The sequence below is a fragment of the Mus caroli genome, unplaced genomic scaffold, assembly GCF_978045245.1.
Source record: "Mus caroli unplaced genomic scaffold, Mus_caroli_1 scaffold_20, whole genome shotgun sequence".
NCBI classification, from domain to species: Eukaryota; Metazoa; Chordata; class Mammalia; order Rodentia; family Muridae; genus Mus; species Mus caroli.
The window spans coordinates 24,914,531-24,933,228 of NW_028227275.1; the positions used below are offsets into that span (position 1 = coordinate 24,914,531).

An 18,698-nucleotide genomic window follows, 5' to 3' on the forward strand; every position below is an offset into this window, starting at 1 on the left:
AAATTCACATGGAAGCACACAAGAGCCTAAATGCTCAAAGACATCTTAAGCAGAAAGAGAATTCTTGAAGGCACCACAGTGCCTGATCTCAAACTATACTACAGATCTATAGTAGCAAAAGACACACTAGTACTGGCACAAAAACAGACATGTAGAGCAAAAGAATAGAAGAAAGGACTCTAAAATAACACCCTATGCTTACAGCCCCTGAACCGTTAACAGAAATGTTTAAAAAAGGTGCATTTGGAAAAGGTTTCTTTAGCAAACAGTGCTGGATAATGCATAAAAGTGAAAGTAGATCTCTATCTCCTCCCCACATAAAATCAAATGAAAGATGGATGGGCGATCTTACTATAGACCCGAGACCCTGAAACTGCCAGGGGGGAAACACTTGAAGGTTTAGGCATAAGCAACAACTTTCTAAAAGGATTCTCATAAACCTGAAATAATCCCAAGAACTGACAAATGGGGTCACTTGAAATTAAAAATCTCTTGCCGGGCAGTGGTGGTGCATGCCTTTAATCCCAGCACTTGGGAGGCAGAGGCAGGCAGATTTCTGAGTTCGAGGCCAGCCTGATCTACAGAGTGAGTTCCAGGACAGCCAGGGCTACACAGAGAAACCCTGTCTCGAAACAACAACAACAAAGAAAGAAAAGAAAAGAAAAAAGAAAAGATAAGAAATTAAAAACCTCCTGGACAGCAAAGGAAACTGTTCAGAGTGAAGAGCCAGTCTACAGAATGGGAAGAAGTCTTTCCTGGGTCTCATATGATTGACCATCTGATGTTTGGATCTTTAATTTGAATCCAGTTTAAATTTGGGCATCATATATATGATATGCAGGTGGAAAGGGGCCTAGGAGGGGAAAATTAGGTTTAAAGGGAGGAAGGGGAATAAGAAAGGATAATGGAAAGTGTGTATCCTCTGGGCAGGACAGCGAATGTTTTGGGAGGTGGGGGGATGGGCAAGAGGAAGATGGAGTGAAGACAGTGGGGGGGGGGGGGAGGGGAGCACTGACAATGGGAGCAAGCCGAAAGGAGAGCACTGTGTGAAAAATGTCTCAAAGAACCCCATTCCTGTGTACACAACCTACCTCCAAAGAGACAAAACACTGGCCCCTTCACAGCTCGGAATTTTGGTACTTCTCAGTTTGGTTACATCTCGTTTGATCTCTGTGCCTGTGAAGTTGGCATCTTTACATTCATCTTACAGAGGAAATGAGAAGACAGTCAGTGAGAGTTAGTAAAGGATGGGGCTTAGGACCGCGGCCCCTTGACTCCAAAGTTCCTCCGCTTTCTACTCTGCAGGGCTTTGCAAACAGTTTTTAGAAAAAAAAATTTTTTTTCTGGAAATGAAATATTTCATGCCAAAAAGGCACACCAAGAAAAAGTTGAGGTGTTTTTGTTGTTGCGTGGGTGGGACGGGTGTAAGGAGACTTGTCTCCATACCCAACTCTTACTCTCTGTGGTAACCTGTAGATATGTCTTTGTGGCTTCTCTGACTACAGTTTTTAAGCTGTCGCCTCCGAGTTTCTAACACATCTCAACAAGATTGCTCAGGTGGGGGTAGGGGTGGTCATGGTGCCCAAGTACAGTTTCCAGTTTCAGGAACAGCCATAGGGAGCTGCCAACTAGCAGTTCCTCGGAGAATTAGAGCTCTGTTATGGAAGGTCCTGGCTTCAGGGTGCCCTGGTTTAGCATGCCAGGCTGTGGAGAAAAATGACCTGTGATGATAGCACAGATCTCTTAAAAAGTGCCACGCAGTCCAAGCTACTCCTGCCAAATCCAGTGTGCTGAGCAATGAATGGCAAAAAGCAGGGTCCGCAACAAGGGCACACTCCAAGAAGCCTCCACTTTGCAGCTGGACAAGGACAGGCACACGCAAAGAACGCGGCGTGATTCAGATGGAAGGGAACGAAGCGAGGGAGGACAAAACGGTCCCATGCGCAATTCTCTCCCTTTATACAAGTGAAAGGTCTAATTTACGAATCCTGTAAACACTACCGACTGTGGAAAGATTTGGCCATATGGAAAGGTTTCCTACTGCTGTCTTGGCTGGGGGGAATATTCAGAAGTTTGGAGTAATTGTCAGAAATTAGTCACTGCGATGTTGCAGGGGATGAAGTCAGCATTGCAGCCCGGTGTGGGGGCGGAGCTGCCTTCAATCACAAGATGTTTCCGTGAAGGTTTTCTTCCCCCCTTCATTTCCTTTCCGAGGAGAAGAATTTCAGCACCTTTCTAGTAACCAAGTCTTTGTTCAGTAACTAGGAAACATCACTTTGCGGAAGCCTCTGATAATTACAGCTCCTGATTTAGGCAGGTTTTGTCTTTCTTGCCTTCATTAAGCAGGGACTGCCCCCTTCATCTTGGTGGGCTATGCATGTGCAGGCTCCAGAATTTGTTGGAGTGATGGGCTACTCGGTCCTTCTGTACTCTGGCTATGAAAACTGAGAAAGGGCTCAATTCCCTGATTAGGGAACAGAGAAGCAGAATTCATAGGCTTTGTAGAATACCAACCTGCAGAGGTAACAGGCCATGTTATTATTAATTCGCAGTGTGTCCTTGCCAAATTTAGTGGTTGGAATTAATTATTAAACCATGAGAGTCAGATTTAGAAACAGTCTGGCAGGACTCAGTGTCTCTCATGGGGCTGCAGTCACATGGTGGCTCGCTGATGGAACGAGATATCCACATTGGCTCCTGTATGTGGCTGGCAATTGGCAATGGCTGTTGACTGGAAAGTCAGTTGAGCTGTGGTTGGCCAAAAGTTCATGCGCCTGGCTTCAGAGGCACAGAAGTCCCAGGGTCACTAGGGTTCTTACATGGCGGTAGGAGCAGGCTCCCGTAGAATAAGTAACTGGAGGGAACATGGCAGAGGCTGTGTGGCCTGACAGTCCCAGAGCCTGTGTCTCATGGCTTCTGCTACCTTGATTTACTTGCAGCAGAGTCACTTACAGAGGCCCAGATTCAAGGAGACGAGGTGTAGTTAACACATCTTGATGGGAAGAGTTCCCAGGTGGTTCTACTTGCTAGGCATGTTCTCCCAAAGGACCAGTATCCTCTCTCTCTTCCACTCATTGTGTGGGTAAGTGCCGAATTTCCTCCAGCTTTCCTCTTCTTTGTCTACTCCCAAGGAAAGAGACTCTCTGCAGGTTTCCCCTCTTTACCTTTAAATTCTGAATTCAAAAGAGAGAAAGAACCGCCTCTCAGCTGTTTACTTGTGAGTGACCATGTGTGTAGTCCTGTCCTCGAGTGTTCATGACACTGCTCAGTGAGGAACAAAGTCACGCTCTAGTCCAAATGTATATATACAATGTGCAGCACTTATGACCAAGCCAGTGGGACAAACAATGTCCCTTGCAGAAGAGGAGACAGATTCCAAGTGGCAGAGGCTGGAGAAAAAAAAATGTTTTGAAAGAATATCCTCTAGCTATGACAGAACTGTGGACTCATGGACTCACCACAGCTGCGACTGGCAGCAGCAGACATGCTCAATCAAGATCAAGCCAGTGAGCGTGACAGTCGGATCAGGGAAGGGCTCAGGAGGTCCCATCCCTGGCTGCGGAATGTGATCCCTGGCCATTGGCAGGTGATGGCTGTTGGGGGTAGGGGGGAGGGACAATCTGTTGTTTTTTTCCTTCTTCTGTTTGAAGTATTGGGTAAGGGTGTATGTAGATATGATCTAACTACATTGTAATTATGTATGAAGTTACCAAGAAAACACAAAAAATTTAAGAAAAAGAACAATTCTGGGGGAAACGTGGGAATTTCTGAGACTTGAGGAAGGACCGTGGAGAAGAGAAGCTTCCTCGGCCCCGCTGGGGTTGATCACCAAGAGGTTTCTAGGCTGAATCTCATCCCTGGATGGAAGAAGAACAACAAACATTGATTCACACGTTTTCACTGTCTGCATTTTGTCTAGAACTCTACCTGGAAGGGAGCAGATGTTGACAGCTGTTACTGGACAAGAAAAGCAAGACTCAAAGTTTAATAAAGTTATAAACTACTTCAAATAAACAAAACTCTCGCCGCCGTCTCTCACATCCACATCCATGGTTTAGTAAACTGCAAACAACTTGAGGAGACTAGAGAAGTAGCCAACGTCCAGGCTGGCTGGGCAGCCAAGTGGGCATGCCTCTCTTGTTTCTCTCTACTGTGAGTAGCTATTGAGAGCCTTCTGTGTGTCAGGAACATGCTAACCACAAAGGACAGACTGTTAACACTGTACTAGATCAACCCTATTCGGGATTATGGCTCTGTTATATTCAGAAATACTGGGCATGTGTGAAGAGAATTGACTTACATCTAACCAATACCACATCATGCATTATCTGACCCATACCCCATCAGATATTTTTTTAAGAAAAGGAGTTGTTAGGAGTTAAATTATGTCAAACACATGGTGGGGACTGAAAGGCCAGCCTTGGGATGCCAGTGTCGGTGTTTACACCATGAGGACTCCCTGGCTCTGTGAGGTGCCATGTGCACCCAATGGTTAGAATTTTGATCTTGGGTAGGAATGTGAAGATTAGAGCTATCAACAGTGTCCACTTCCTTGTATTTCACCTGGGGGTGGGGTGATGGCAAATAACCACTATCAGTGAAACATAAAGACAGTTTTCCTCTTGAAAACAACGAGAACAAGGACTGTCAACAGAGCAGAACTTCCTATCTTCTTATCTAAAAGTTAAAATCCCCAATGGGTGAGGAAACTCTAGACAGTAATTATATTCTCTTTGATTCTTCTAATCAAACTGTGTCCTAGTTTTATAAGAATATGTCTTGGCCTATTCTCACATGTACATTTTACATCATTTGTTTGGGACTCCTGTTGCTTTCAAAACATGTATTCAATTCCCCCTTTTGAACATTGGAGAGGTGATGGCAGAGCTGGAGTTCCTTTATGTATAAAAGGGGAAATGTCCTTGATTAGTTCTGATGTTTACTTCTCCTTAAATGCAGTTTTTTATGCGAGTCATGTCTCAAAACCTCAGAATCAGTGATATTTTGGTCCAGCTACCATCTGATGAATCTAGGGACTTTGGTCATGTGTCCACAGAGGCTGTAGGATAAGAAGTTATGGTAGAGAGAGAATTGTGTGCTTGTCACAGGCCTTGGGTGGCAGCTAGTCTAAGTGACAAGTCAGGAGAATATGGGGGAAAAAAGGGGAGTTTTGACAATATGAACTCTTTCTACTTGGAACCTTTAATCTATGGCAATTTAAAGGTCACAGCTTGGAAGTGTTCAAGCTTAAAAAGTTAGTTCTATATATTAAAAAAATATTCCAGCCTCTAAATATAGGGAGAAAATGTAGTGGGAGGCAGGACTGACCATACTGGGATGAGGACAAATCTGACCCTCACGGATCCCTTCAGTACGCCGCAGTATTTCTGAAGGAGCAGAGGAAAGGCCTTATTGATTGTGTTGAGCTGAGCTGCTTCTCTGAGTCTGACAGGAAAAACTCAGGCATCAGGCAGCATTAAAGCAGCTTTCTTACTTTTTTTTTTTTGTGGTGGAAAATATTGCCCACATGTCTGTTATCTGCATCCCAAGTGACAGGGCATCAAGAAGGGCATCTGTAGGTGTTGGGAGAGACTGTGGTGAGAGTCAATATCCCAGGACTATTGAAGCAAGGTTTGCCAGGCTGGCCCTGGGGGGTAAATCACTGTCTGCTTGTTTGATGAAAATTAGAATGTGGTCTTCCAGAAATTATGATACAAATTGCAGCCAGGGTTACTGGTCCTGAGATTCACCGAACATCATTTGCTGAGATGAACAATATGTGTCCTGATGAGGCTTTGAAGAGAGCCGCTTCTAGGGAAAACGGTGCCAGGTTTTTCTTTCAGAGACTCCATTTGAAGGAAAGCAGGGAAGAGGTCATTCGTTGTTGTTGTTTTTTTTTTTTTTTTTCCTTCAGAAAGAGAAAACAGCTCGTATTTCCACTTGAGTAGAGCAGTGAATAATCTGGATAGGACTCCAGTCTTCCTAAGACCAAGTACTATCTAGTGGCAGACTCTAGGCAACATGGCTGCATTAGATCGTCTACCACTAAGGATTGATTTGTTACCAGGAGAATAAATAGCTATGTCTCCTAGCTCCACAGCCTACTTTATGTAAGTAAAAAATGACATTAAAAATTCAAACTTGGGGATCCCATAAAGCAATGGAAATGGGTAGGAGCTGCGCACATCACCGGAATACATCTTACCAATAATAGGGCAGGCACACAAGAAAGCAAATATCCTATATAAGCTCCCTTAAAGCTCAGAATACAAAAGCACATCAGCAAAGGGGTTTTATTTTGAACTCATAGTCTGAAGTACACAATGTCACAACCTGGAAGTCATGGTAATGCTGAAATCCCAGCCAAGAGACCAACACAAAGCATCAAGAACATTTTTATTATTTTATTATTTATTTTACTCTTTGGCGAGTGTGTGTGTGTGTGTGTGTGTGTGTGTGTGTGTGTGTGTGTGTGCGTGTGCACAAGTTACATGTGTGTGGTGATCAGCAGACAGCTTACAGGAATCAGTTCTCTCATTCACAAGATGGGTCAAGGAAGACAGAACTCAGGTCTTCATGCCTAGAGGAAAGTGCCTTTACCCACTGAGCCATCTCAGCAGCCCACAGTAGAATGGGAATGTTGGTATGCTCTTTCTGTTCTTTAGATAATTTGTTTGTTTTATTGAGTCTAGGACCCTAGCCCATGGACTTCAGTTAAACAACCTCACAGACATAGTGATTTGTTTCCTAGGTGACTCTTAAGTCTGGTCAACTTGATGATGAAAATTAGCCCTTGTGGCACCCTGTTCATTCCCTCAGTCCACACATACATACATCTAAGTCAACACCAAGGTGCTTTGTTACAGTGGCTCTATGGGATAATTTGGAATTGGGTTTTGTGATACTTCAAGCATTGCTTCCCCCCTCTCTCCACCCCCTTTCTCTTTTTGACTGTTTGAGCAACTTAAGGTCTTTTGGACTTTTGTGTAAATGTTTGGATTGCTACTTCTGTCGCTAGGAAGAAAGTCATTGGTAGTGTTTGATGGTGATTACAGCAAATCTGTAGATCACTGGAGACTGGACACAGTATGGTCTTTTACCAGAGCAAACCTGACATTCCATGAACATAGGAAATCTCTCCATCTTCTGGAAATCTCTCTATCTTCTGGAAATCTCTCCATCTTTTGGTTTTGTTTTCAGTTTCGTTCTTCACTGTTTTGTGGTGGAGTTGTAGAGATCTGTCACTGCCTTGGTTCTGTGCATTCCTACGTATCCTTTCCTTTTTGAGGATGTGACTATCATTAATGTGACTATTTTCGTTTTGAAGGGTTGTTACTGGTATAGGAAGGAGCCTCTGAGGTCATTATGTTGGCTTTGTCTCCTACCTATCAGCTCTAAAAGTGTTTTAGTGTAGTTTGTTTTGGTCTTAGAAGTGGAACCCAGGGCCTCATGAATGCAGGCAAGCACTCTACCACTGAGCCATGCCTCAACTCCCACAGTGTCTTTAGGGCTTTCTAAGTATAGAATCATGTCATTTGCAAATATAACTTCTTCCATCCTATTTGCATACTTTTAGTTTTGTCTCATTATCATGGCTAAAACTTCAAGTACGCTAGTGAATGATACTGCTGACCAAGGACAGTCTGTTTCATTCCTGGATTTAGAAGAAATACGTTCATTCACACTACCACCCACCTACCACCCCCAATTCAGTATGGCGTTGGCTGTGGGCTTTTCAAACACACCCTTTGTTATGTTGTGGTACAAACTTGCTGGGCCTATTTTCCTCCACAGACGATGCTTCCTTTTAAGTTGTGAAGAAAACTTGAGAGAGTGCCACTGCCTGGGCTCTGCTCCCATTCTGACTTGTGGTCCCTCTGTCCCTCAGGTATGTGCCTTTCATAAATAGTCATGATTTGTAGTTGTGTGTGTGCTAGTTTTAGTTTAATAAAAAAAAACTACTAAGGAAATATAAAAACTCACTCTTTGAGAATAGCTACTAAAATTCACATGTTTAAGGAAGATATGGGGGAGGGCTGGAGAGATGGCTCAACAGTTAAGAACACTTGCTGCTCTTGAAACTGACCAGTGTTTGGTTCTCAGCACACATATCTGGCAGCTCACAAACCTGTAACTCTGACATGCTGATGTAACCACGGTCTAGATTTCAAGTGAATTGTCCAGAGCCCACACCGGAATGATTCATAGTATTGGTTTTGGCTCTGATGCCAGTTTCTATAGTTTTTGATTCTCAGCAGAGATATACAGACAAGGGGAACTCTGAAGTTTCCCCAAGGGTGTTCCTAGATTACCAAAGGCTGCAGGATACCATCTTTCTTCTTGCTGTAGGTCATTGTTGCAGAGAAAGAAGGCTAACTCACCTGGGGGTTTTGGAATCTTGCCCTCAATGTTCCTGTGCCCACACAAAGTTCTCTCATTTAGAAACTGTGCTTTTTGCAGAGTGTTTCAAATGGAACAAATGCATTGCAATCAGCATGGAGCTGCAATCAGCAATCAGCTCCCCATTCATGCCAGCAGGTGACCCAGAGGCTCCAGGCCCCCCCATGGATGCAGCCATTTGACAGGGGCACTATGGAGTTTCATGGAGGCCTGGGCACAGCCTTTAGCAGCTTCACAGTTCTTCCTCCCAAGGATGCAGGTCTGCTAGTGACTGATTGCTGGAGTGATGCCTCATTCTTTCCAAGGGAAAGGAGGGAGACTGGCCAAGTAAAAGGGGTAAGACAGTTTAGTCCGAGCAGGGTGAGGTGCTCACTGCAGCTGGGGTTACAAGGATCTTCAGGCTGGCCTCTGAGGTGTAAAGACCTCATTCTTGCATACCCCATTCCCTAGCTATATCGCACCCCTTGTTTCTACACCCTCAAGGTGCTTCCTCCTGTTTGCCTCTAAAGGCAATAGAACTATTGCGGGTTGACTGCGCCCCCTGCAGGACAGGATTGGGGAGCTGTGTGGTGCAATTTCACATCTATAACTACTTCCCAGTTTTTCTGCATTTTCTTGGGACTCCAGCTGAGGTCAGACTTCTTGACTGTTTCTTTCCTAGTCTCCTTCTTTCTCCCTCTGCCCCCTCCCTTTCCCATAGGAGCACAGTAAAGCTCACAAGGGCCAAATGGTAGTGTCAAACTCTACCAAGGTTAGGGATCGTCACTGGCTTGAAGTGGAGGTGTCCAACCCCAGCATGCATGGGACTGAAAGTGTTCTTGGATTTTAAAGTGTTAGAGTGGGGACACTCCCAGGAAAACCTCTACGTTTGTCACCTTACTCCCATGACTGGAGACACAGACTGAAGGCTTGAGGTCTCCTTCAGGTTCTCCACTCAATTACAAGAAATAGAAGAACTCTGACCATGGAGAGAGGAGAGCTAGTAGCTCCTACGAGTTATGGGCATTTATTTGGAAGAGATGCACACTCGCACATTTGGGGAAATGCACACAGCAGCTGATTTAGATTTAACTAATAGCCCAACTATTATGGGTTCTGATTTTGACTCATTCATATTATGGACTTCCCTTAAGTAACATACAAAGCAATCCAGAGCCTTTGTCCAATAAGTGTCAATAATTTTCACTTGTATGTTATTTTATAATTTTTTTTATTATTTGAAACAGCATATGTATATCATAAAAGCTAAAAGCTGGTAGCTATTTCTTAACTGAGTGCTTTCATGTCCTCTTCATAACAACACTGTACTTATGGTTTATCAATTTGATAAATGAGGAATCTGGGTCTGTGAGAAGCAGATAAGAAGCCCAGGGTCAATGTCAGAGAAAGATGTACACCCTGGTCTCTGGCCACAAAGCCTAGTTCTACTCCACACATATCTGGTTTATTTTGTATGTTGGCTTCTTCACACAGCGACACATTGTCTGAAATTTTATAATTATCTATTCATTCCCATCCTAACAATATTTCCAGTTCATCATTCAGCCATGTTTATGGTTTAGATTTTTGTTCTCTGATGCCATTGTTCCCTGTCTATTTTCCATTTGTCCAACAGAGCTCAGAACCAAGCTGTTGTTACCCTGCCAGGGTGCTTTTGTGGGGAACCATTAGAGAGAGAGAGAGAGAGAGAGAGAGAGAGAGAGAGAGAGAGAGAGAGAGAGAGACGCCACAGTCCCTGGCTGTCAGAGCCAGGAAAAAGGATCCCAGGGGCCTCTGGGGCAATGCTAACAACTGCAGTCTGAGAAAACACGGATTTTTATCTCTTCTGAGCTTGTTTCATATGCAGCGCATGCCCCTCGTTTGCTCCTTGGCATGGTCAAATGTTCTTTGGTGGGAGCTCACATTTTGAATGAGTTAACTATTAACTGGTATCCAGATTTCTTCAGACAACCCTTGCTTTGAGGCATAAGGCTTTATCACTTAGTAATTTTGATTTTTTTTTTTTAAATTTCAGTTCAACAATAAAGAGCCGGGAGTGTTGAGAGGGATGGGAATGATAGATTTGTTAAAATAGAATTTTCTTGAACGATCCACCCGTCAGAGGACTGGATCAGAGCAGCGTCTTCTCGACATGGCAGGATGGCTGCTCATACAAACCTGACAGGAGACCTGTGCACGATCAGGCCAGCTCTGACTGTGAAGGAGTTCATGAGTCTCCACCTCTGAGGAGCTACATACAACTGATGCTTTCTGGGGTAGGAAGAGACAGTTTTCTCTAAGGGTGTGGCCCCTCGTAGGTAAGTAGACTACACTCCAGTGGATGGCACCACACCAAGAAGTATGTGGAGAACACAAATTAGAATCAGTGTGTCATTAAAATGGAGAGGAAGGGAAGGAAAGAGGGAGAAAGGGAGAAAGAGAGAGACGGAGATAGAGAGACACACAGAGAAAGATTCTTTTGTTTTGTTTTGTTTTGTTTTTCCGAGACAGGGTTTCTCTGTGTAGCCCTGGCTGTCCTGGAACTCACTTTGTAGACCAGGCTGGCCTTGAACTCAGAAATCCGCCTGCCTCTGCCTCCCAAGCACTGGGATTAAAGGCGTGCGCTACCACGACTGGCAAGAAAGATTCTTAATATAAAATTGAGAAAGAAGAAGGAGAGGAGATCTGGGAGGAGTCAAGGGGAAGAGTTGGTGTGAATATGATCTAAATTCATTATATGAAATTCTCAATTAAAAACTCCACTTAAAAGTAGATTTTTTTTCTTGATAAAAAATTATGTGCTAAATGACATTATATGCCTGTCACTATTCTAATCATGGGCCCTGTGACAGTGAAAAGAGATGAGGTCCTTGTAGATGTAGTTTACATCTCAGTGAAGCCAGAGAAGCAGACATCTCATTTGCATTATTGTAGCTTTTGATTAAAAATTCTTATTTTTAATAATGTGTCTATGTGTGTGCCTGAGTTTGGATTTGTGCATATAAGCGAAATACCCATGGAGTCTGGGAGAGCATGCTGGGTTCTCTGGAATCTGGAAGAGAGCACTGGGTCCTCTGGAGCTGGAGATTCAAGTGGTCCTGAGCCACGCAAGGTGGATGCTGGAACCGGAATCAGGATCTCTGGAAGAGCAGTGTGCACTCTCAACTCAGGCGCCATCTTTCCACTCCTGTTGCATATGTATTTAAAGTCAGAGATGTGGCACACTTTTGCATACCTTAACTCGGATAATCCAAGGGAATAGAGTAGGCACCACCAATGTACCCACATAACTGGCTCTTAGATAGAAGGGTTGAAAACCATAAGGCCCTTTGACTATAAGCATGAAAATCTTTTGTAAGCTCTCTGCACTCTTTCCTCAAAGACAACCATTCTTAAACAGTAACGATTCTCTCCAGCAATGCACTAATGGACTTATGGTTGAGAGGAATCATGATGCATATATAACACTACAAATACTCCCTCCTCTTAGCAAGACAGTAGGTACCATTTCCCTCCCCGGAACACAGATGTAAATTTATGAATCCTCTTCAGGTGAGCTTTTACATGGCCTCTATTCTCTTGCCATTACAAACAACACTACTGTGAATTTCATTTATATGGCACACTTGCCATTATGGCAGTGGTCCTGTAAGCTGGTGTTCTTCATCTGGAATGTCACCATACAAGAACGTACATAGTTATTAGAGAGTGAAGTAATTCGTAGAGCACTATAATGGCTGTTCCTGGTTGTCAACTTGACTCTATCTGGAATGAACTACAATCCAGAATTGGAGGGCTCACCTGTGATCCAGATCTTGAGGCTGGAAGACACAAGTCTCTGACCTGGATCTTGACATGGAGATCTTGAGGCATAGTGGCCATGAAAAGCTTAGGCCCAGGCAAGGTAGTGCATGCCTTTAATTCCAAGAGACTAGGGCAAAGAGATCTCTGAGTTCAAGGTCAGTCTGGGACAAAGCAAGTCCCAGATCCAGGTATGGTGGTGAACGCCTTTAATCTGGGCCACACCCTCTGCTTGAGACCTACATAAGGACATTGGGAAATGGAAGATTTGCTCTTCTCCTCCTCCTTGCATTTGCTTGCCAGCACATGTAGTTGACTGAGCAACTACTAGATTCTTAGACTTCCCATTCACAGCTGACCATTGTTGGGAGAGTTGGACAACAAGACTGTAAGTCGTCACAATAAATTCCCTCAATATTGTGGGACATTCCATACATCCTGTGACTCTAGAGAACCCTAACTAATACAGACACATAGGAAAGGCAGAGAGCTGAAGATTAATAAAAGGAAAGTATCGGCCAAATGACCTTTCTGGGAGAGCTCAAACAGCCTGATAGGAATGTGACTGTCTACAGAACGGATTGCACAGTGTGTTAGTGTCTCACCAATCTGAAATGTCCCCACAGGCTCATGTGTTTGAACACTGGGTCCCTGAACTGCAGTGTTCTTTTGGGAAGTTGTAGAACCATTATGCTATGGGGCCTAACTGATAGAAGTTAGTTACGGAAGTGGGGGCGGGGAGTTTTTAGAGTTACACTCACTCTTGGTCCCTGCCCATGTTCTCTACTTCCCGGCTGACTACCATCGAGTAGCATCTGCTGTGTGCTCCTGTCACTCTGGATGGGGCCACTTCAGCCCCAATGTCTTCTTCACTATGATGGACTATACCCTTTGAAACTGTGAACCCAAATTAACATTTCCTCCTTTGAACTGTTCCCATCAAAATGTGTTTTGCCACTGAAGAGGAAGGTAAATGATGCAGATGATCACACAGGGAGAGAAGAGAGATGATTCTGGTTGTGGGAATGTGAGTCAGCACGGCCTTAGCCTCCAGCTTCTCAGAGGAGAGAACAGAAGCTTCTCCCCCCATCCCAACAACCACCTCTGGCCAGAGGAGCCTAACTGTCTGGCATTTTTCTTTCCTCCGATGCTCACGCTCATTCAACTGTTTGTTAAAGATTCTTTGTGTGTTTGTGTATTTGGCATTTGTGTGTATGGTAGACAGATGCCTAAACTAGAGGTCTTTCTCAGTCATTTGGCATCTAATGTTTTGAGACAGAGCTCACCGTTTAGGTTAGACTGGTCAGAGAGCCCACCTGGCTCTGACCCCTGTCTCCTAGTGCTTGGCTTGAAGATGGGTACCATCATACCAGGATTTATTTGACATGGGTGCAGGGGAACTGGACTCAGGTCTTCACGCTTGCATGGCACCATCTCTCTAGTCTTACAAGAGTTTCTTAAAAGAACAGGAGAAGACATGCATGGCCTGGTGTTGTGATGTCTGTGACAGGCATCTTTAGAACATTCCATGAGCAGACCCAGGTCTAGGTACAGGTCGGTACCTAGGACTCCCCTTGGCAAATGAGCAGGAGGCCAATGATGTTGTGTGTTCGTAGTGGAGTATCTTGGTATTCACTTAGGAATTTCTTTTCTTGCTGAGCATCGCTGTAGACAAAGCCGTAGCTGTGACTGACAGCTAAACACTACAGACCAGCTGTGTGCTAAAGACATTGCAGTATAGCCTGGTTGACAGGAGGGACACAGCAAAGGTAGCAGTTTATCAGAAGGGATGTCCCAGGAGAAGTCAAGAAAGGGACTAGAGGGAGATGTGACCTGCTGGGAACCACTCAGTTGGAGTGGTCAAATGAAAAATAAAGCCATCCATAGTCTGACTCCAGGATCCTTGCTCTGTTCCTGTAACAAGCTTCAAGCCAGAACTCTGGGTTGCTTAGGATGGGAGCTATCTCAGAGCAGGGCCAGGAAAGGTGTTTGGCAGAGTCATTGGTGGTGTGGAATTTAAAGATTTATTTATTTTCTATGAGTACACTGTTGCTGTCTTCAGACACACCAGAAGAGGGCATTAGATCCCTATTACAGATGGTTGTGAGCCACCATGTGGTTGCTGGGAATTGAACTCAGGACCTCCGGTAGAGCAGTCAGTGCTCTTAACCACTGAGCCATCTCTCCAGCCCCAAGTGAAGGCTTTTTAAGATCTTTCCTTCCATCTTCTTCATGTTGAACCCAGCTCCCTGCCCCTCCAGGCTTCCTAAAGCAGCAATGAGGCTTTGTCTGTAGCTCCTCCTCTCAGGTTTCGTGTCACCTCCCCACCTTCTTGGTCTGAATTTTCCCTACCTCCTATCTAGACTTTAACTAGAGTCCAGTAAATTAGATTATACTGGAGATGGTTTGCATGGTGTTTGTGATATAGTAATGGCGATGGAGGCAGTGGTAAGGAAGGTGGTGATGGGGCAGGGTGGGGGTGTTTGATATCGGTAGATGGGATGATGGTGGTAGCACTAATAGCTATAGTGATGGTGGAAATGGTTAAAGTAGAGGTAATGACGGTGGTTGTGATGGTTATAGTGACGGTGGGTGGAAATGATGGTGGTCGTGTGGTGACAGTCTTGATGGGGGTGGTATGGAGGTGTGGTGACAGTCTTGATGGGGGTGGTATGGAGGTGTAGTGACAGTCTTGATGGGGGTGGTATGGAGGTGTGGTGACAGTCTTGATGGGGGTGGTATGGAGGTGGTACCTGTGATGGTTGTGGTTTGGGTGGTTATTGTGAGCTGTCAAAGAAACCCCCTTCCTCATCCATACTTCTACTCGTCTTGGATCTCATTGATGTTGCCCTGGACCCTTTTGTGTTTTCCAGCCTGGAATACCGCACTAGGAGTGTGCATTGTGGCATACCTGGTGCTGGTGAGGTCAGAAGAGGGCCCTGGATCAGCTCTAAGTGGAGACATGGGTGGCTGTGAGCTGCCATGTATGTGCTGAGACTCAAACCTGCCTCCTCTGCAAGAGCAACACATGTTTTTAAGGGCTGGTCCAGTCCCATTTTTATAGTGCTGGGGGGAAGAGTGGGAACAGGCAGGCAGATCCTGCCTCCATATGCACTTATATAGAAATCGTATCTCAAAGGAACAATGTGTTATGAACTGAAGAGATGCTCACTGGCACCTCTCCTAGAGACCACGTAGAAATTCTGATGTAGAGATGGAGCCCACGTCAGCAAGGGAGGGAATGAACAAAGCCTCACTCCTGTGGGCATCACTCGCTCTGAAACCAGCTTCATTCACCACTGGTCACTTTTGGTCACGGCACACCAGTTCTGTGTGTCACATGAACAACACTCGTCTAGGCTCGTGATCTACTGAAAAGCAATCAGTGGTTTTGAGGGAAGTGCTATGGGAAAAAGACAAAATGTGGCCAAGTGTGCTTGACAGGACACAAGCTGTGCTGGAGGAGAAACGGGGCAGTGTAAGACGGTAAAGGGGTTTGTAGGATAGACAGTGGCTTCCAGGGATGAGAGAGGTTTTAGTATTTTTCTTTGAGTCAGGGCTTGTCTATGTTGGTCTCAAACTACTGGGCTCACTCAGTCTTCTGCCCTCACTCAGTCTTCTGCCTCAGTCTTCTAAGTAATGTCCCTTCAGGCACACACCACTTCTTCAGGTTAGGACATTTCAACAGGATCAGGGGCTTGGAGGGAGAAACGGGGCTTGGTAGGGAGGTCTCTACCTTGGTAGGCAAGGCTTTCATGGAGGACTGGATCTCATGAGAGGCAGGGCTCGTGGAGAGCAGAACTTTCTAGAAAGCACAGGAGTTTATAGCAGGTGAGAGCTTGCTAGGAGGAACAAAGGCTTTCTAGAAAGCAGCCATGGTGTGTAGAATGAGCAGAGCTTCTAAGGATGGGCCTGGCCATGCTTGTGAACAGGGCTTTCTACCAGGGTCCAGGCCGTGCAGGCAGCACGGGATTTTGTAGACTCCTCAAGTCAGGTAGGGGACTAGGAGGAACAGAGACAGATGAGGATAGGTGCTATATGGGGGCATGGAGGCGTTGAAGAAGGGACAGCAGTTTCATAAGGGGAGCAGGGATCTGTGGGTAGACGAAGTATAACCTTGAAATGTGCGGTTTTATAAAAACTCTTCCTAAAGAAAACCCCAGGAAGCCCCGGATGAGATCAGCACGCAGCCTGGGCACATGCTGGAGCCCTGCGGGATAGACAGTTCCGACTTCATATACATGTACTTATTGCCTGGCTTTTCTTCCTCTTCTTTCCTCTAAGCTGAACCACTACTGCAGCTAACACAAACTAAACAGTTTCTCTCCTCAGTTCTGGCCCCAGATCACGAATAAACTCACCTGCATTTACCATTGTCTCCTGGTCTGCTCCCGAAGAGGCAGCAGGTAGTGGACTTCAGATCCCACGGCTCATCTGGGAGCACGGCTTCTCAGGAGGGGCAGCATTTGTGAGGAGCAGGGCTCAGTATGAGGACTGGGCTTTGTGTGGAGGAGCTACTTGAAGCATAGAAGTAGCCCTTCCCTAGCAAACACAGGAGTGGATGTTCACAGTCAGCTATTGGATGTATCACAGGGCTCCCAATGGAGAAGCTAGAGAAAGTACCCAAGGAGCTAAAGGGATCTGCAACCCTATTGTTGGAACAACATGATGTACTAACCAGAACCCTGGAGCTCTTGTCTCTAGCTGCATATGTATCGAAAGATGGTCTAGTCGGCCATCAATGGAAAGAGAGGCCCATTGGACTTGCAAACTTTATATGCCCCAATATAGGGGAATGCCAGGGCCAAAAGAATGGGAATGGGTGGGTAGGGAAGTGGGGGGCGCTATGGGGGACTTTTGGGATAACATTGGAAATGTAATTGAGGAAAATATGTAATAAAAATATTAAAAATTAAAAAAAAAAAAAGAAGTAGCCCTTCATGAGAGCAGAGACTGAGGGTGAGGGCTGCAGACAGTAGGGTCTCCTCTTCATGAGGAAGAGGCTTTCTAGAGCCAGGTGGGTTTCCCGGTGGAAAGGGACAACTTAAGGCGGAACAGGCTTCAGGGAGAAAAGCAGGGCATTGTAGGAGGGTTATGCTGTTTTGTGAGTAAACATGGGGTGGGAAAGAGGAGCCTGGCTTGTAGAAGAGCGGACTGTGGGAGCAATAGGGTATCATGGGAAAACCATCCTCTGCAAGGAGGGACCAGCTTTGCGGAAGCAGGATGCTGTAGATGTAGGGAAGCAGGATGCTGTAGATGCAGGGAAGCAGGATGCTGTAGATGCAGGGAAGCAGGATGCTGTAGATGCAGGGCCCTGTTATTTCCAGAGGCTTTGAGGATGGGTGGGGCTGTTCAGGATAGAGGGTTTTCAGAATGAGCAGGGTAAAAAGCGGGGTTCTGATAGGTGGGATGGGGCTCGAAGGGAAGTTTGTGGCTTTGGGAGAAGGAAGGCCAAGTAATCACTAGGTTTGAGAGTTAACTGGAGCTATGGAAAGGATGTTGTGCTAGCCAGAGCTCGGGGAGGTCCACGTATGATTACGAGGTACAGGCCACTGTCTGAAGACATGCGAGGAGGGTGAAGTGTGCCATACTCCATATACCCTCTGTGCAGATTCTCCATGCTCTTTCCCATTCTGAGCATCCCTGGAGAAAGCAGAGGGCTTGGGCTATACTTTTGTAGTTCACTGGAGTACATGGAAGAGCCTTGGGCAACTTTCTGACTTAGAGGTCTGTCTTTCTTATTACCAGAATCTCTGAAAAATGTTGGCCCAAGTCCCACCGTTCCTGACTTGTTCAGTGGGGCTAACAGAACGTATTTCAGAGGGCTATCAGAACGAAATGTGCTAACACACATACTTCCAGTGGCAGTACACCAGAAACGTCTTAATGCTCGTTGTCCTTGTCATCCTTATCTTTCTGTAAGCCTTGTGTTGTCACCATAGAAAGGTAAAAGCTAGGCATAATCCCTAAATACAAGTCAAGCTTTGTGTCATCAGTTATTAGAACCCCTAGGTCATTAAGCATTGTTTTTAAGACATTAAAAAGAAAATCCACCTCCAACCAAGCAAGCAGTCAAACCACCACCCAAGAAACTAGCCCAGGAAAGTTCAAGGCCAAGTTCTCTAGCTGGTAGTGGAAGTCTTTCAAATGTTTTGAGACTCTTTTATCCATAGTTACTTTTTCTAAAGATTCCCTGGATTTGAATAATTTGGTGTGTTTAGACACCTGGACTATTAGCGAAGGGGCAGACTCATCTTTAGAAAATCTCAGTAACACTCTCACTTCTAATCTCAAACATTCAAATAAATCTCAATAAAACTTGCTTTGGAAATGGTACTAAAACAGTTTTTAACAGAGGTAGGGTTTTTTTTTCTTTCCAAGTGTAAACATTAACAGGCCAACAATAAATATACAACCAAAAATTTAATAACAAAGATACTATTTCCAACATGGTCAATATACACAGCTAAGCCCAGAGTTAAAAAAAAAATGTATCCAGCTCAACAGTACAGTCAGAC

At 45.0% G+C, this 18,698-nt stretch overlaps 1 long non-coding RNA gene across 1 annotated transcript in view; it reads left to right on the forward strand.

Annotated features, from left to right (window-relative positions):
- LOC147000142 (uncharacterized) overlaps window positions 1-16,782 on the forward strand; it is a 91,564-nt gene extending 74,782 nt beyond the window's left edge. Inside the window, exon 3 of the long non-coding RNA XR_015046199.1 lies at window positions 7,795-16,782. This is a non-coding gene — a long non-coding RNA (uncharacterized LOC147000142). The remainder of the gene's footprint in view (window positions 1-7,794) is intronic.
- The last annotated feature ends 1,916 nt before the right edge of the window (window positions 16,783-18,698 follow it).